Below are 14,804 nucleotides of genomic sequence, written 5' to 3' on the forward strand. Positions count from 1 at the left end.
TTATTATTTTCTTATATAACATACTAAAATTTTTACTTCATTATATTATCAAGGACCCTAAAATTATTACATTCTTATATTATTAGACTTTCTAAAAAAAAAAATAATATAATATTAATTCATTCAATTATCAAATGTGTGAACTTCTTTATTGTCAAAGAGTTCTATTTAAATAAATATTATTAACACATTATGAGCCACCTTCCTGGAGCCGCCCCTCACCTCAAATTCAACAGTCATGTATAGTTTATGCTTTTACATATACAGATACAAAATAGAAACCAAGTCACAGATATCATTAGTGTCTAACCAAAATTTTCAAGCTTTGGAGGAAAAAATGAAGCTCATTAATGGGGTTCCTCTTCTTCATCTGATCTTTCTTGCATGGTGTCTTCTGGCCTTCCAGGCTAGATCAGCATATGTTGGAAGGTCCACCTATATTGTCCACATGGACAAGTCTGACATGCCCAAAATCTTTCCTAGCCACCACCACTGATACTCCTCCACTGTTGATTCCATAAAATTAGCCAGCCACACAACATCAAACGGTCATCAATCCAAACCAGAGCTCGTCTACAGTTATGATAACGCATTACATGGATTTAGTGCACTGTTGTCTCAAGATGAACTAGAGACTCTAAGGAATTCCCCAGGTTTTGTCTCAGCTTATAGTGATAGAGAAATCACACTTGACACAACCCACAGCACTGAATTCCTCTCTCTCAATCCTGTCACCGGCCTATGGCCTGCATCAGACTATGGCAAAGACGTCATCATTGGTGTCATCGACAGCGGTGTCTGGCCGGAGAGCAAGAGCTTCAACGACAAAGGAATGTCCCCAATCCCCTCTCGGTGGAAGGGTAAGTGCGAGGAAGGACAAGAGTTCAATTCCTCGTTGTGCAACTTGAAGCTTATTGGAGCTAGATCCTTCAACAAGGGGGTTTTAGCTGCAGATCCCAACATCACAATCCGCATGAATTCTGCAAGGGACACCGATGGCCACGGCACGCACACGGCCTCCACAGCCGCTGGAAGCATTGTGGAAGGCGCTTCGTAATTTGGCAATGCACAAGGGACAGCAAAAGGGGTTGCGCCCGGTGCTCGGCTGGCCATCTATAAGGTCACTTGGGACGAAGGAAGTTATGCTTCTGATTACCTTGCCGCAATGGACCAGGCCGTAGCTGATGGTGTTGACGTGATATCGGTTTCATTGAGTCTCGGACGTGGGATACCTCTGTATGAGGATGCTTTTGCCATAGCTTCCTTTGGAGCCATGGAGAAAGGCGTGCTTGTTTCAGCTTCAGAAGGCAATAGAGGCGATTCAATTGGACAAGTGCGCAATGTGAGCCCATGGATCTTGACCGTCGCGGCAGGTTCCATGGACAGGTGGTTTGCCGGCACTTTAACTCTCGGAAATGGGGTAACAATCACCGGATGGACTCTGTTCCCTGCAAGTGCCTTGGTGTTAGACCGCCCTCTCATTTACAACAAGACTCTGTCTCCATGCAATTCAACTGAATTGTTATCTGAAGCCCCTACTGATGTCATCCTCATTTGTGATATTGCTGAGGCATCTTATTATCCATATATTTATCCAGTTATTGATCAAGCTCGGCATGTCTCACGGTCAAATGTGGCTGCAGCTATATTTATCAGAGATGATCCTGCAGAAGCTGGCATGTCTCACGGTCAAATGTGGCTGCAGCTATATTTATCAGAGATGATCCTGCAGAAGCTTTCTCTGATAATGTTGAAGTATTTGAATCCAACGAATTCCCCTGTCCTGGAGTTGTGATTAGCACTAAAGAAGCCACAACCGTGATCAGATATGCTGAAAGTGCAAATACAGCAACAGCAAGCATCAAGTTCCAACAGACCAAATTTGGTACAAAGCGTGCCCCTGTTGTTGCCTCATTCTCTGCAAGAGGTCCTGCCTTGAGCTGTCCCACCATTTTGAAGCCGGACCTAATGGCACCGGGGATATTAGTTTTAGCAGCATGGATTCCAACTGCTCCAGCAAGTGCTATTGGCTCAAATATTGCATTGTACAGTGATTACAATATGATCTCCGGTACATCCATGTCGTGTCCTCATGCTTCTGGCATCGCCGCGCTCCTTAAAGGGGCACATCCGGAATGGAGTCCAGCTGCTATTAAGTCTGCCATGATGACCACAGCCAACACATTTGATAACACTGGCAATCCTATTCAACGCAATGGCTTTAATAATTCCGATGCTACACCCCTATCCATGGGGGCAGGTCATGTTGATCCTAACCGAGCACTTGATCCAGGTTTTATCTATGATACTACTCCACAGGACTATGTGAATTTCATATGCTCACTGAACTTCACTGAGAATCAATTCTTGACCATCACAAGATCAAAGGGCTACAATTGCTCAAATCTGTCTTCTGACCTCAATTACCCTTCCTTTATCGTTTTGTACACTGACGAAAAGGATAATTTGGTTCAGAAATTTCAGAGGACTGTCACGAATGTGGGCAAAGCCACGGCCACTTATAGAGCTAAGGTTGATGCACCAAAGGGTTCTGTGATCACAGTCTCGCCCAAGACACTGGTTTTTAAGAAGGTGAATGAGAAGAAGAGCTACTCTTTGACTATACATTATAGGGGATTGGAGGGTGCAAGCCACACATATGGTTCTGTAATTTGGGTAGAAGATGGTGGTAAGCATACTGTGAGGAGTCCTATAGTGATCTCACCCTCACCTGATATTTTTGGGTAGGTTCGTGTTTGAATATTGCATGCGATGATAGGGAATTGTCGTTGCGTTTGTGTCATGAGGACTAAGTTATTTTGAATAGTGAAAATAAAGAGCAGGGCTCTAATTCTCAATCTTTGAAGGAATCATACCAACTAAGTGATGGTGTGTGTGTGTGTGTATATATATATATATCTAAAATTTGGTGTATTTCTTGATTTTTATAAATCAATTTCTATCAATTACGTGCACAATAAAAAATAAATTCAACATAAATATAAGCTAGTTCAATTTTGTATTCTAAAAAAAAATAAACTCTCTTTGAAAGAACGCACAGTTCAATTTGTATTCATTTTATATATATATCACACTGAGAACATAGCTTGAGATGTCTTCCTATTCCTACTGCATCCAATCTATGGCACACACCACAATCTTTTACTTTGTCTTATATAATACTATTTGTGGTCAATCATGAAAGCTTTTATTTGTCTTACCTTTATTCTTTGTTTTCACCTTTTACCTATGGACCCCATATGTTTCCTCCATTATTACATACGTAGTACTCTCTCTCTCTCTCTCTCTCTCTCTATATATATATATATATATATATATATATGAAAGTTCAAAAGCTTTTAGATACAATGAAACCTCCCAACAAACGCAAAGCTCCAAACCAACAGAAAGCTCCATCAACGGCAACCCCATTGCCAAGCATCTTAAACCCCCTTTCAGAACACTGAATCACTCCACCACTAGCACAACAGCCCAAATTGCTACCTCACCAAACAACATTCCTCTTTATAATCATAAGCACAGACCAGCCCCATTGTCCAATGTATTATAATCAATAATAAAATAACCACAACACTCTACAAAGAAACAATATATATATATATATATATATATATATATATATATGAAAGAGTAATTACACAAGAGTAAGAATAAGCATGCAATCATACTTAGGTGAAACAGTCACCAAGAGGATTCAGAACACCTAACACAACAACACTGAATAACCTAAATTATCGTCATTTGTCTGAAAGTTGAAAAACTATAACAATCAACAAATTAGATTACAATATTGAAATGCACACAGTTGTCAACCTAATAATCCACCCGATATTAATTGGGTGATCAATCAAAAGAAGATTAAGAATACCTGACACTATAGCACTTGGACAACCTAAATTTGTCATCATAGGTCCTGAAGCTGAATGTTGCGACAATCAACAACCTTGGCACTCCTGTAAAAGAAATTTACAATTGTGAACCACAGAAAAACAAATGTCTCGCCACCAAAGGAAACTTTATCTTTATTTATATTAATTAATTGGGTCAATTTTTAGACAGAGGTACTTAGTACCCCTTGAATGGGTTTTCTAAATTCTAACACCTAATTAGAGAACTCGTATGGATCCTTTCTTCCTTTAGTTATAATCAGGAGGCAAGTCAACCTAAGACACCAGAAAATTAGAAGTTCAACAAGTTCTGAAATGGTGCCAACTTTTGTATACGGGTCAAAAAGTCAATTGAAAACCATTTATTTAGCATTGTTGTAGGAGAGATATAAATGTGTTGTGTGTGGGTGTGTTTGGGCAGAGAGACGGTTGCATACGTTGCCATGGGAGAGTCCTCTGATCAAATGAATCAAACCATCAGTTTCTCTTCTTCACTGAGTCTACTTTTTAACTAAAATATAATAATACAAATATGAATCAATAGAAGAGACGACAACATAACATTTGAATCAATAATTGATTGCTATGTTTTAATGGAGCTTTAAATTCATATCTTACTTCCTAACATTCCAAAAGCAAGACAATTTACAACTAACTGAAAAAAGTAGAGTCGCAATTGCACATTCTCATCTAAATAATCCTACTTAACATTGAAAAGCATCAAGGATAACCATAAGAAAGTAAAACTTCTATTCTAGAAATCCTTATATTAGTTAAGCAAATTTTATCCTCATATAAGTTAAACAAACTTTAGACCAAACGTGCTCTCCTTTTGAAAATTTCTCGAGGCTTATCTGTTTTGAAGCAGAAGGAATTATAAGCATGGAATGCAAAATAGTTGTTTCTCGGTGTGGAAACTTGATATGGTAGCCATTAGTATAAGGGTTCGTTTTAAATTCTAATTTTTTATTTTTTCCACCTTTAGAGTCATTCAAATCTTCTTAGCTTCAAAAAAAAGGCTTTAAGAGGTTACTTCCATAATGTTCATGGATTGGTTTATGTTTCTTCAATTGGACTCACTATGTGAGGTCAGGAAACTTGTATTGTTTCATACATAGTTATTTAATTTTCACTATTTGCATTGTGTTATATCATATCTATCTGTAGAGAATACCTTAGGCTGTGTTTCCCAAAACATGCTTCCTTGTGGAGCGTAATGAATGGGGATGGATGTTCTGTGACCTCGTTCGAGTAAACACAACAAATCTTTAAAGATTAAGCACACCAAAATTTAAAGCTTCCAAACATGATATAGTAGCCTTTGCATTGGTAACAGCTGTGTGAGGGCCTACCAAACCCAATAGGAGAATCAGCGATCAATTGTAATAGCATTTCAACATGTAGGTGCAGAACAAACGGACAAAAACGTGTATTACAAATAATGACCATTACAAAGAATTCAGAAGGTCCTTGTCCCACTTCATTTTTGTATGTTTGTGTATCTTTGCCACCAATGACCTTAGTCTAAGTGGCAGCACTTTGTTTCAAATTTCAATAAAGATACCTAAGTTCAAATATATTGTGTCAAATTAAAAATTAGGTTTCATTGGAGAACTGCTAAAAAATTAGCAATTAAGTTGGGGAATGGTTGGTCATGCCCACTAATTGAAGTTGCATGGGCAACGCCATTGTTCTTGAGGAATACTTGAACCAACCACGACATGAAATCCATCAAATAGATGCATGGATTGATGATTAGTTGGTAATTGTATGGAATAATTCAACTGTCTACCCGAAAAGTTGTGGAGGAAATACGGGTGAACATGGCTTAATGGATTCGAAGCCAACCTATAGTGAAGCTATTGATAAGAACCATTAAAAAAAAAAAGTAGTTCATAAATTATGAATATTAATCATTTTAAAATCATCAAATTGTACATCATCTTGAACTGAGGAAGTTGTTGGGTAATAGTTAATTAGTTATAAGAGTTGGGGTCATAATGTAAATAGCCAATACTTGTGTGTGTGTGTGTATATATATATACCAAAAGATTTAGGGTTCTCAGTAACGTGAGAACACCCCCAAATTACTGTCGTCCCTTTTTCTCTCTTACTTCGTAATGTGGTATCAGAGCCAGTGGTCTAATCCCTAGTTTGCAATCGTCACGCCTAGGGTTGGAGTTGTCATCTTTACTGTGTGTTGGGCGTTGCTAGTCTTTGTCTAGTTGCTGAGAGTGTTCGTCGTCGTTGATTGCTGTTGAGTCGCCAACTGTGTTAGTTGTTTCAGATTGTCATGGAGTTGCAGAGTGTGTTACGGCTACGATTTTGGGAAAACAACGACTGTACTGGTTGGATTGTGACCTAACCCTATTGTGAAGAGTATGGGTTAACCCTATTCAGTCAAGTTTTTCAAAACCGGATCAGATCTTACCCTTATTTTCTGTCCCGACTTAAGCAAGTGGGTTCTGCGATCAATTCAGGCCAAATTTTCTGGAGTTTAACTCTTTTTCAGGCCGTTTTTCTTTGTTGTGTGCAGTTCAGCCTCACAATCAATTTAGGATATTGTACCTCAGTTGCTCTTTTTCATTCTCAGCCCCTCCTATTTTCTTCCCAGCGAGTTGTTACATCTGTTTCTAGACTCATGGCAGAGCCTCATGATATTAAAATAAACTCTACTATTGTTACTGATCATGTTGGAATGCAAATTACTACGGTTAAACTGAGAAATACCAACTACTTGTTATGGGTCAGGCGGTGAAGATATCCTTAGGCACTATAAGGAAATTAAAATATATCACGGATGATCCTCCAACCAACACTGAAAAAGATTATGATGGTTGGGAAACTGGAAATTATAAGGTTATGATGATTGGGAAACTGGAAATTACATGGTTATGTCGTGGTTGTGGAATAGTATGGAGCCTTCAATTGCAGCTAATTTTATGCTTGTTAATAATACAGCCAAGGAAATTTGGGATGCGGTCTTAACTGCTTGCTATTTAATAAATCATATGCCATCTTCAGTACTAAAAGGGAAGTCTCCTTATTCTATTCTTTATTGCCTCCTCAAGTTTTTGGTTATGTTTGCTTTGCTCATGTGTCAAGTCCTGGAAATGATAAATTATCTTCTCATGCAGTCAAGTGTGCATTTGTTGGTTACTCTCGAACTCAAAAAGGATGTAAGTGTTGGGATTCTAGCACACGTCATTACTTTGTGTGTATGGATGTGACCTTTGAAGCCACTCCTTTCTTTTCTTCACTTGGTCAATCTCTAGATACTGAGTTTTTGCTTCCTTTACCTACTATTTCTGATGGTCATGTAACGACCCACTCCACCATATGGTATGATATTGTCCACTTTTGGGCCGAGCATAGTTTTTAAAGGCTCAAGGTGCACTAAGGCCCCAAAGGCCTTCTGGAGCCTAAGTGCAAGGCGCAGTATAAGGCACGAGCCTAATTGAAGCAAGGAGCGTATATATAATAATTCATATTTCAACATATATTTATTATATATTTTCATAATCAAGCAATAATTGCAGTTAATTTAAGTAGTGAACCATAAATTTATTAATTTATTCAAATATTTCATAAGGTTAAACAATACGATATATGATATAGAACATTTTAATTAGTAGTCATTTAAGTAAAAAATAAAATGATATGACTAAATGATTAAAAAATACAAGGCGCACCTCTTTTGCGCCTGGAGCCTACTAAAAAGTGTGAGCCCGATTGAAGGGGCCTAGCTAATAGTAGGTTGAGGCGCTCTAGCTGAGCCTTGACAAGTCTGGGGATTTCTTGGAGCCTAAGCGCGCCTTTAATAACTATGGGGTCACACCCGCACGGTTTTGTTCTTCGGCTTTACCCCAAAAGACCTCATACCAATTGGAGTGACACATCTACATATATAGCGCTTCCCCTTCCACACCTAAGCGATGTGGGATTGTGCATGTAGCTCACCCAGTGTGGTAGTCTGACAGTGTCTCTTGCACCTTGTACCTGCCCACAAGGTCGCCACAATCACACCTTCCCCCCCCCCCCCCCCCCCCAACCCACTCTAGCTGAGCCTTAACGAGTCTGGGGATTTCTTGGAGCCTAGGCGCGCCTTTAACAACTATGGGGCGCAACCCGCACGGTTTTGTTCTTCGGCTTTACCTCAAAAGGCCTCATACCAATTGGAGTGACACATCTACATATATAGTACTTCCCCTTTCCACACCTAGGCGATGTGGGATCGTGCATGTAGCTCACCCAGTGTGATAGTCTAACAGTGTCTCTTGCACCTTGCACCTGCCCACAAGGTCGCCACAATCACCCACCCCCCCCCCCCCTAGCGCCCTCGGCCCGGGGCGTCGGGCCTAACGTTCTTGTTGGCCACACTTTCAGCTGGGCTAAGCTCTGATACCATTTTTAACAACCCACTCCATCACATGGTATGATATTGTCCGCTTTAGACCCGAACCCGCACGGTTTTGTTCTTGAGATTTATTCCAAAAGGTCTCATACCAATTGAAGTGACACACATACATATATAGCACTTCCCTTTTCCAAATATGGGATTGTGCACCTATAACTCACTCAGTGTGGTAGCCTGCCAATGCCTCTTGCACCCGCCCACAAGGTCACCACAGGTCACTCCACCAGCACATCGCTTGGGTCAGGCATATATAAACCATTTCAAGTATATAGTCGCCGACCGAGAGAAGTAACACTGATTCCCACACACCAATTGTCTATATGAGTTAAGGTTCCTTCCCATGATGATCTTCTTATTGCCTTACGCAAAGGTATTCTTTGTTGCACTCATCATCCTATTGAACATGGTGGTTCTTTTGCTGTTTTTTTTTTTTTTTTATCTCCTTGCTTCCAGTCATTTGCTTGTACTTTGTCTTCTGTTTCGATTCCTCAATCATATTCTCAAGCAGTGTCCTCTCCAGGTTAGAACATGCTATTGTTGAAGAAATGGTTGCTCTTCAGCAGAATCACACATGGGACTTAACTCCTCTACAGTTGGTTGCAGATGGGTGTATGCTGTCAAATATCATCCTGATGGTACAATTAAAAGGCTGAAGGCTCATTTGGTAGCCAAAGGATATACTCAGACATTTGGAGTCGATTATTTTGAAACTTTTTCTCCCGTTGCTCGCCTTACTTTTATTCGTATTCTTTTATCAGTTGCGGCTATTCAAAATTGGCCTCTCTGCCAGCTTAATATTAAAAATGCCTTTTTACATGGAGATCTTCAAGAAGAAGTTTACATGGAGCTACCACCTGGGTTTGTTGCTCAGGGGGAGTCACATCTGGTGTGTCGGTTAAAGGAAGCTATATACGGGTTAAAACAGTCTCCAAGGGCAAGGTTTGACAAATTTAGTGATGTGGGTGAGTCAATATGGATTAAGCAGAACTACATCAGATCAATTTGTTTTTTGTGAGACATTGCAAAAGTGGTACCATCATCCTAGCAGTTTATGTAAACGATATTGTTGTGACTGGGAATGACAAAAGTGGTATTGATGACTTGAAGAACTTTTTGAGCAAGCAATTTCCTATGAAAGACTTGGGCAGGTTGAGGTGTTTTTTAGGAATAGAAGTAACAACATCTCGTAAAGGAATTTACATATCACAAAGGAAGTATATATGTGATTTTTTAAGTGAGATAGGATTGTTAGGAGCAAAACCAAATGATACTCCCATGTATTCGAATATAAAATTCAGTTTAGATGAGGGAAAACTTCTAGAGGATCCAGGGAGATATCGAAGACTTGTTGGAAAATTGATATATTTGACTGTGATAAGACCAGACATAACCTTTGCTATAGGGGTGGTAAGTCAATTTATGCACCAACCCAGACAACCCCATTTGGATGCGGTATATGATGTTTTAAGATACTTGAAAAGAGCTCCTGGTAAAGGACTTGTCTTTAAGTCCTCTAAAAACATGGATATCGTTGGGTTCACTAATGTTAATTGGGTAGGAAGCCAAATGGATAGGAGGTCTATATCTGGATATTGTACATTTGTGGGAGGTAATTTGGTATCATGGAAAAGTAAGAAGCAAAATGTTGTGGCTATATCAAGTGCAGAGGCAGAGTACAGGGCAATGGCCCATACTGCTTGCGAAAAGATGTTGATAAAATCTCTTTTACAAGAGATGGGATTCTCCAATGACAAGCCTATGAGAATGATCTGTGATAGTCAGTCTGCTATGTATATTGCTAGTAATCCAGTATTTCATGAGAGGACTAAACATATGGAGGTAGATTGTCACTTTGTGAGAGACGTGGTGATGAGTAAAATGATGGTTACTACTTATGTGAGATCCAAAGATCAATTAGCAGATGTAGCATGTATTTACCAAGGCTAAATGATGGCCATCCCTTTTTCTCTCTAATTTCGTAACAGAAGTGATTGCACCTAAACTCCCCACATGTAGGGGTGAACTTGAGGACTAGATGCTAAGAACGCATGTGGAGGTAGTGGAGAATAGGCCTAGTGCAAACATAATCCATGTCAGTATATAACAATCAAAACACAATTTTGGGGATTGAATCAAACCAAAATGAAAGATTTTGACTGTCAAACCTAAAAACAACTGCCAATCTGGATTTAATTATGCCCGTGCTTGTAGACGAAGACAGCTCCTGAACAACGTACCAAGGAAGAGAAAAACGCATATGAAAATTTACACACACACACACACACACAAACCAAAAAAAGAAAAAGAAAAAGCATGCATGCCATTAACTGAAAGAAATTCAAAAAAACATAAGTATACTAGTGGAGTAGGTGTCTATGACTCCTTTGCCTCTTCTGCAGGTTTATCCATCTCACTGCTACCCATTTTTCAATCACACCACCTTATGTATTACATAGTTTTACACATAATATCTATTGTATTTGACATGACTTAACTCAATAAAGTTCTGTCCCAACTTCTATGGGAATTATTTTTACCGAAATATAGAGACTACTTTTGGGGTTAGTTTACATGAATCTTATTTCAACATTCTACTCAATTTGATAGCATTACTCCAATTAAATCACGTGTTTCATACCTTTTCTTTCTATACCAACCCATGTTAATTTTACTCGTCCCCTTCCCCTTCCCCTACGAATATCTTCAATGTGGCACTCGCAGCTCTTTCGCACCAGTGCACTCGTCTACTCTCAACTCATCCAACTTCGATTATTTAAGTAGCATCATATCTATTACTCAAAACAATATCTGCATCGATAACTCAATAGTTACAAAATTTTCAGCTTTGGGAATGAACAGGTTTAGTATTTAGTTTTGGTATATTTCGATGAGAATCAATAGTGATGAAATGAGTTTGTAATTAGTGAAGTATAATTTGGAGGCACATAATTTCAAAACGTCCATCTTTTCAAATTTTCTTATACAAGCTTATAGTTATGCCCACACTTTTTACCACCATTCTTGCCCTTTTTTTATTAACAGGAATAGGCCAATTCGTTTTCTATTGTTGCTTTGAAGGCTATTATTTCTTTGAGTATTTCTCAGTGGCAGGTACTGATTGAAGAATTGAACCTACACATAGCAACAGAAGCCAGAATCTTTGCCCATAATTGACATATGAATACATCATATAAGAAACTAATCTTCATCACTTACTCCAGTATTGGTATAAATAAATCAAATTTTTATCATATTTAAATTTGCGAAATGAATTAAGTAAAACCTTTCATGCTTACTAACCTTTTCCAATTATCAGCAATGCCTTCAGTGGTTCTCCAACTATTTCAAATTGCTCCAGCCCAAGTTGTAGGATCTTCCTCTCCCCTAAAATTAAAAAAAAAATAAAAAGATTATAAAATAAAACGTTCAGGAAAGTTGATTTTCAAGGAAAGTATACCTTGTGAAGATTACTGATGATTAATTCATAAGAAATTTTTGAAGAAACCATGAGTCAAATGAGGGATTTTAGAAAAAGAATAAAATAAAGTGAAGAAAATAAATTTAAAAAAAAAAAAAAAATTGATTTATACATCAATGTGCCGCCACTCAGTTGGACAACTTACATGCATGCTTGACCTATATAAAATGATTTGAGAAACCTCAAAAACTTTAGAGACTCAATTAAACTGACGGACACTTCCATTCAAAGAGAACAAACTAACCATTAATGAAGTTAAGGTTATTTCTGATTGGGCCTGTGCCCTTGCTGCCCAAGAGGGCCTGTTTTGTAATTAATTGGCAATGGGCTGCGGCCCAAACCTTGTAATCTTTTAATCCAATAATGTCAGTTGCTTTATTTTCCCAAAAAAAAAACTAACCATCCAATAATAGTTAAAACCAAGCAACAAAAGAAACCAAAAGAAAATCCTTCAGAATAAATTTTTTAAAAAAAATTGTAAATTTCACTTAAATGTAGAAATTTTATTTTCATCTCATTTTTTTCCTTGATAAGCATTTTTCTCTCGATTTTCAATAGTTTTCAAACATTTGTTATTATATGAATAAGACTACTACCAAGTTGACACAGAGATAAACATAATAGTATTCAGTTATGGCATGACATTAACAACACGATTAAACTTTTGCACATCTTCTCTTTATTGAGTTTATGGTTTACCCAAAAATCATCACTATAGACATTTCAGTGAAGAATAATAGATTATCATAAACCATAAAGTATTGTTCAAATTTGACATCATTTACTAACTCCTAATTATAACATATTCAACGAGAACAAACAAAATGTCTTTGAATGCTTTAAAAAATAAAAATAAAAATGCCACGGGGCCTTTTAATCTCAACATACTTCAATTCGGCAAAATCACATCCGCGGATAAGCTCAACAACATGAAAAGGAATCATGATTAGGCCAAATAACAGTAAAAGCAAATAATATGTTTTGCCAAACAGCCCTCTTTGTTGGGTGGTTCAGATTTTGGAATCAGAACTTATTCGCTGGATTATGAAATTTCGAAGGAGAAGAACTTGAGCGTGAATGGGAGTGAGAGTACCTGCGATTTCCAACGATTCGTTCCTCTGTTTCTCTGCAAATTGAGCGATTCGTTCCTCACTGCGCCTCGATCTGTTTTAGGTGCTCTGAAAATATTCCAACTAAGGGCAACTGACACTAATTTTTCAAACCCTTCTCATCAATGAATTTTTAAGAAAATTATTTCAAGTTCAAGACGGGTTTAATATACGGAGTACGTAGTTTTTAAGAAAAACAATTCAAATAATCAAAATATGAACTATCATAATAATAAAAATATTGTTAAAATTACAATTTATCATAAGATATATTAATTAATTGTATCGTCTTTGGGAGTGTTTAAATTTTCTTTTCAAATAGCATCTAATTTCTATTAAAATGAACCCCAAACTCGTCCTTGTAGGCACAAGATTAAATGAGGTAGGGTCCGAATAGAGCTTGGTCCTGTCTCAAGAAGTATTGAATCTAAGATTCAAATTGAATCAATTGGGTGCAAATAATTCCAAGAGTTGATCAACTTGGAATCCTAAGTTTAAAAAATCAGACCCATTTCTAATGGGTTAATGTGTATAAAGTTCATATTACATATACAAAATTACTCATTTGTTTAATGTTCAAAATCATACTTTAATGTTCAAAATCTTATCATCATACTAAATCAAAATTACTCATTTACATCATACTAAATCAAAACTTTAATGCTCAAAATCTTATCATCGTTTGTCCCCTTTCTCCCTCGTTAAAACCACCTCTCTACAGTATCATATTTGGCTCCAAACAAAGACTAATAAAGATTTCATACCCTTCACTGCTTCAGCCACAACCCTTTATGCTCCGTTTGGTTGGAAGGATGAAAAATTAGATGGAAGGAAAAGGAGGAAGGATGGATGAGTCATCCTTAAGGAAGGGAAAGTGTCTCCTTCATTTTTTGTTTGGTTGAATGGAAGGGACGACAGAAAAGATTGATGAAGTGTTAGTTTTTTTTGTTTGGTTAGAAGGAAAGAAATGATAGTTTTTATATATTTTTTACTAATATACCCTTACTATATAAAGTTATAAAATTAATTAATTTAAAATTATTTAATAATGTTGAGCTCTACTAACAAGCAAGTTGTCTAAAATGAATGTTTTATACTTACATATCAAACAAAAAAAGCAATTATTTAATTAATTTTTTTTTACATACCAAACAATTAATTAATTTAAATTTATTTAATAATCGCTATAGTTGTTTAACGCAACAGGGTTTTAACAAATTTTTAAGAACGATAAAAATGAAAATTATAACAAATTTTGATAGTAATCTTTTTTCTTTCCACTCTTCCCCCAAATTTGGGCGAATAAGAAAATGTATAGCAAGGTGTTTCCTCCCTCTCTTCCCTTCCCTCCAACCAAACATGAAAACATTCATCCATCCCTCCTCCCATCCATCCCTCCCCAATCCATCCCTCCAACCAAACATAGCATTAGTTCTGACGCAGTAGTGGTGAAAAAAAAAAAAGACCAGACTGATTTATAATTCTTATTCCTTTTTTCGTGATGTTCTAATAAGTCAAACCTATTTCAATTCAAGTTTTGTAAGAGAGGATGGTGGTGTTCTTGTGGCAGGTGGAGAGTGACCGTAATTAGGATTTTGGAATTAAAGATTCTTCGATCTGTAATTCTCTCTCTCTCTCTCTCTCTCTCTATATAAATATATATATATATATATATATATATATATATATATATATCTATCTATCTATCTTAGGTTAACCCTGAAAAATGGGTTTCACTCCTTTTGAAAAAAAAAAAAAAAATTAAATAAATTACACTCACACCCCTTGAGGCTTGGATCAATGTTACTTAGCGGAGGAAGGTCAACGCACTAATTTGCACTAACATCCCCTGAGGTTTCAAAAGTCATATTTACCCCTAAACTTGTTAATTG

General features: G+C 37.2%; 1 long non-coding RNA gene and 1 pseudogene across 2 annotated transcripts; one reads left to right on the top strand and one right to left on the bottom strand.

Annotated features, from left to right (window-relative positions):
• The first annotated feature begins 294 nt into the window (after positions 1-294).
• LOC132283401 (subtilisin-like protease SBT3) lies at positions 295-2,860 on the top strand (annotated as a pseudogene).
• A 133-nt stretch (positions 2,861-2,993) lies between these two features.
• LOC132283402 (uncharacterized) lies at positions 2,994-12,037 on the bottom strand. Of its 2 annotated transcripts, XR_009472020.1 has the most exons (4): positions 11,949-12,037; positions 11,626-11,709; positions 5,083-5,256; positions 2,994-3,974 (listed from the first exon to the last, which is right to left on the bottom strand). It is a non-coding gene; the product is annotated as an uncharacterized LOC132283402 (long non-coding RNA). The 2 variants fall into 2 exon arrangements; XR_009472019.1 differs by lacking the exon at positions 5,083-5,256.
• Positions 12,038-14,804: the final 2,767 nt, after the last annotated feature.

Source organism: Cornus florida, unplaced genomic scaffold (genome assembly GCF_030987335.1).
Source record: "Cornus florida cultivar Cherokee Brave unplaced genomic scaffold, ASM3098733v1 CherokeeBrave_3.0.0_Hap2_Chr11, whole genome shotgun sequence".
Classification (NCBI taxonomy): Eukaryota; Viridiplantae; Streptophyta; class Magnoliopsida; order Cornales; family Cornaceae; genus Cornus; species Cornus florida.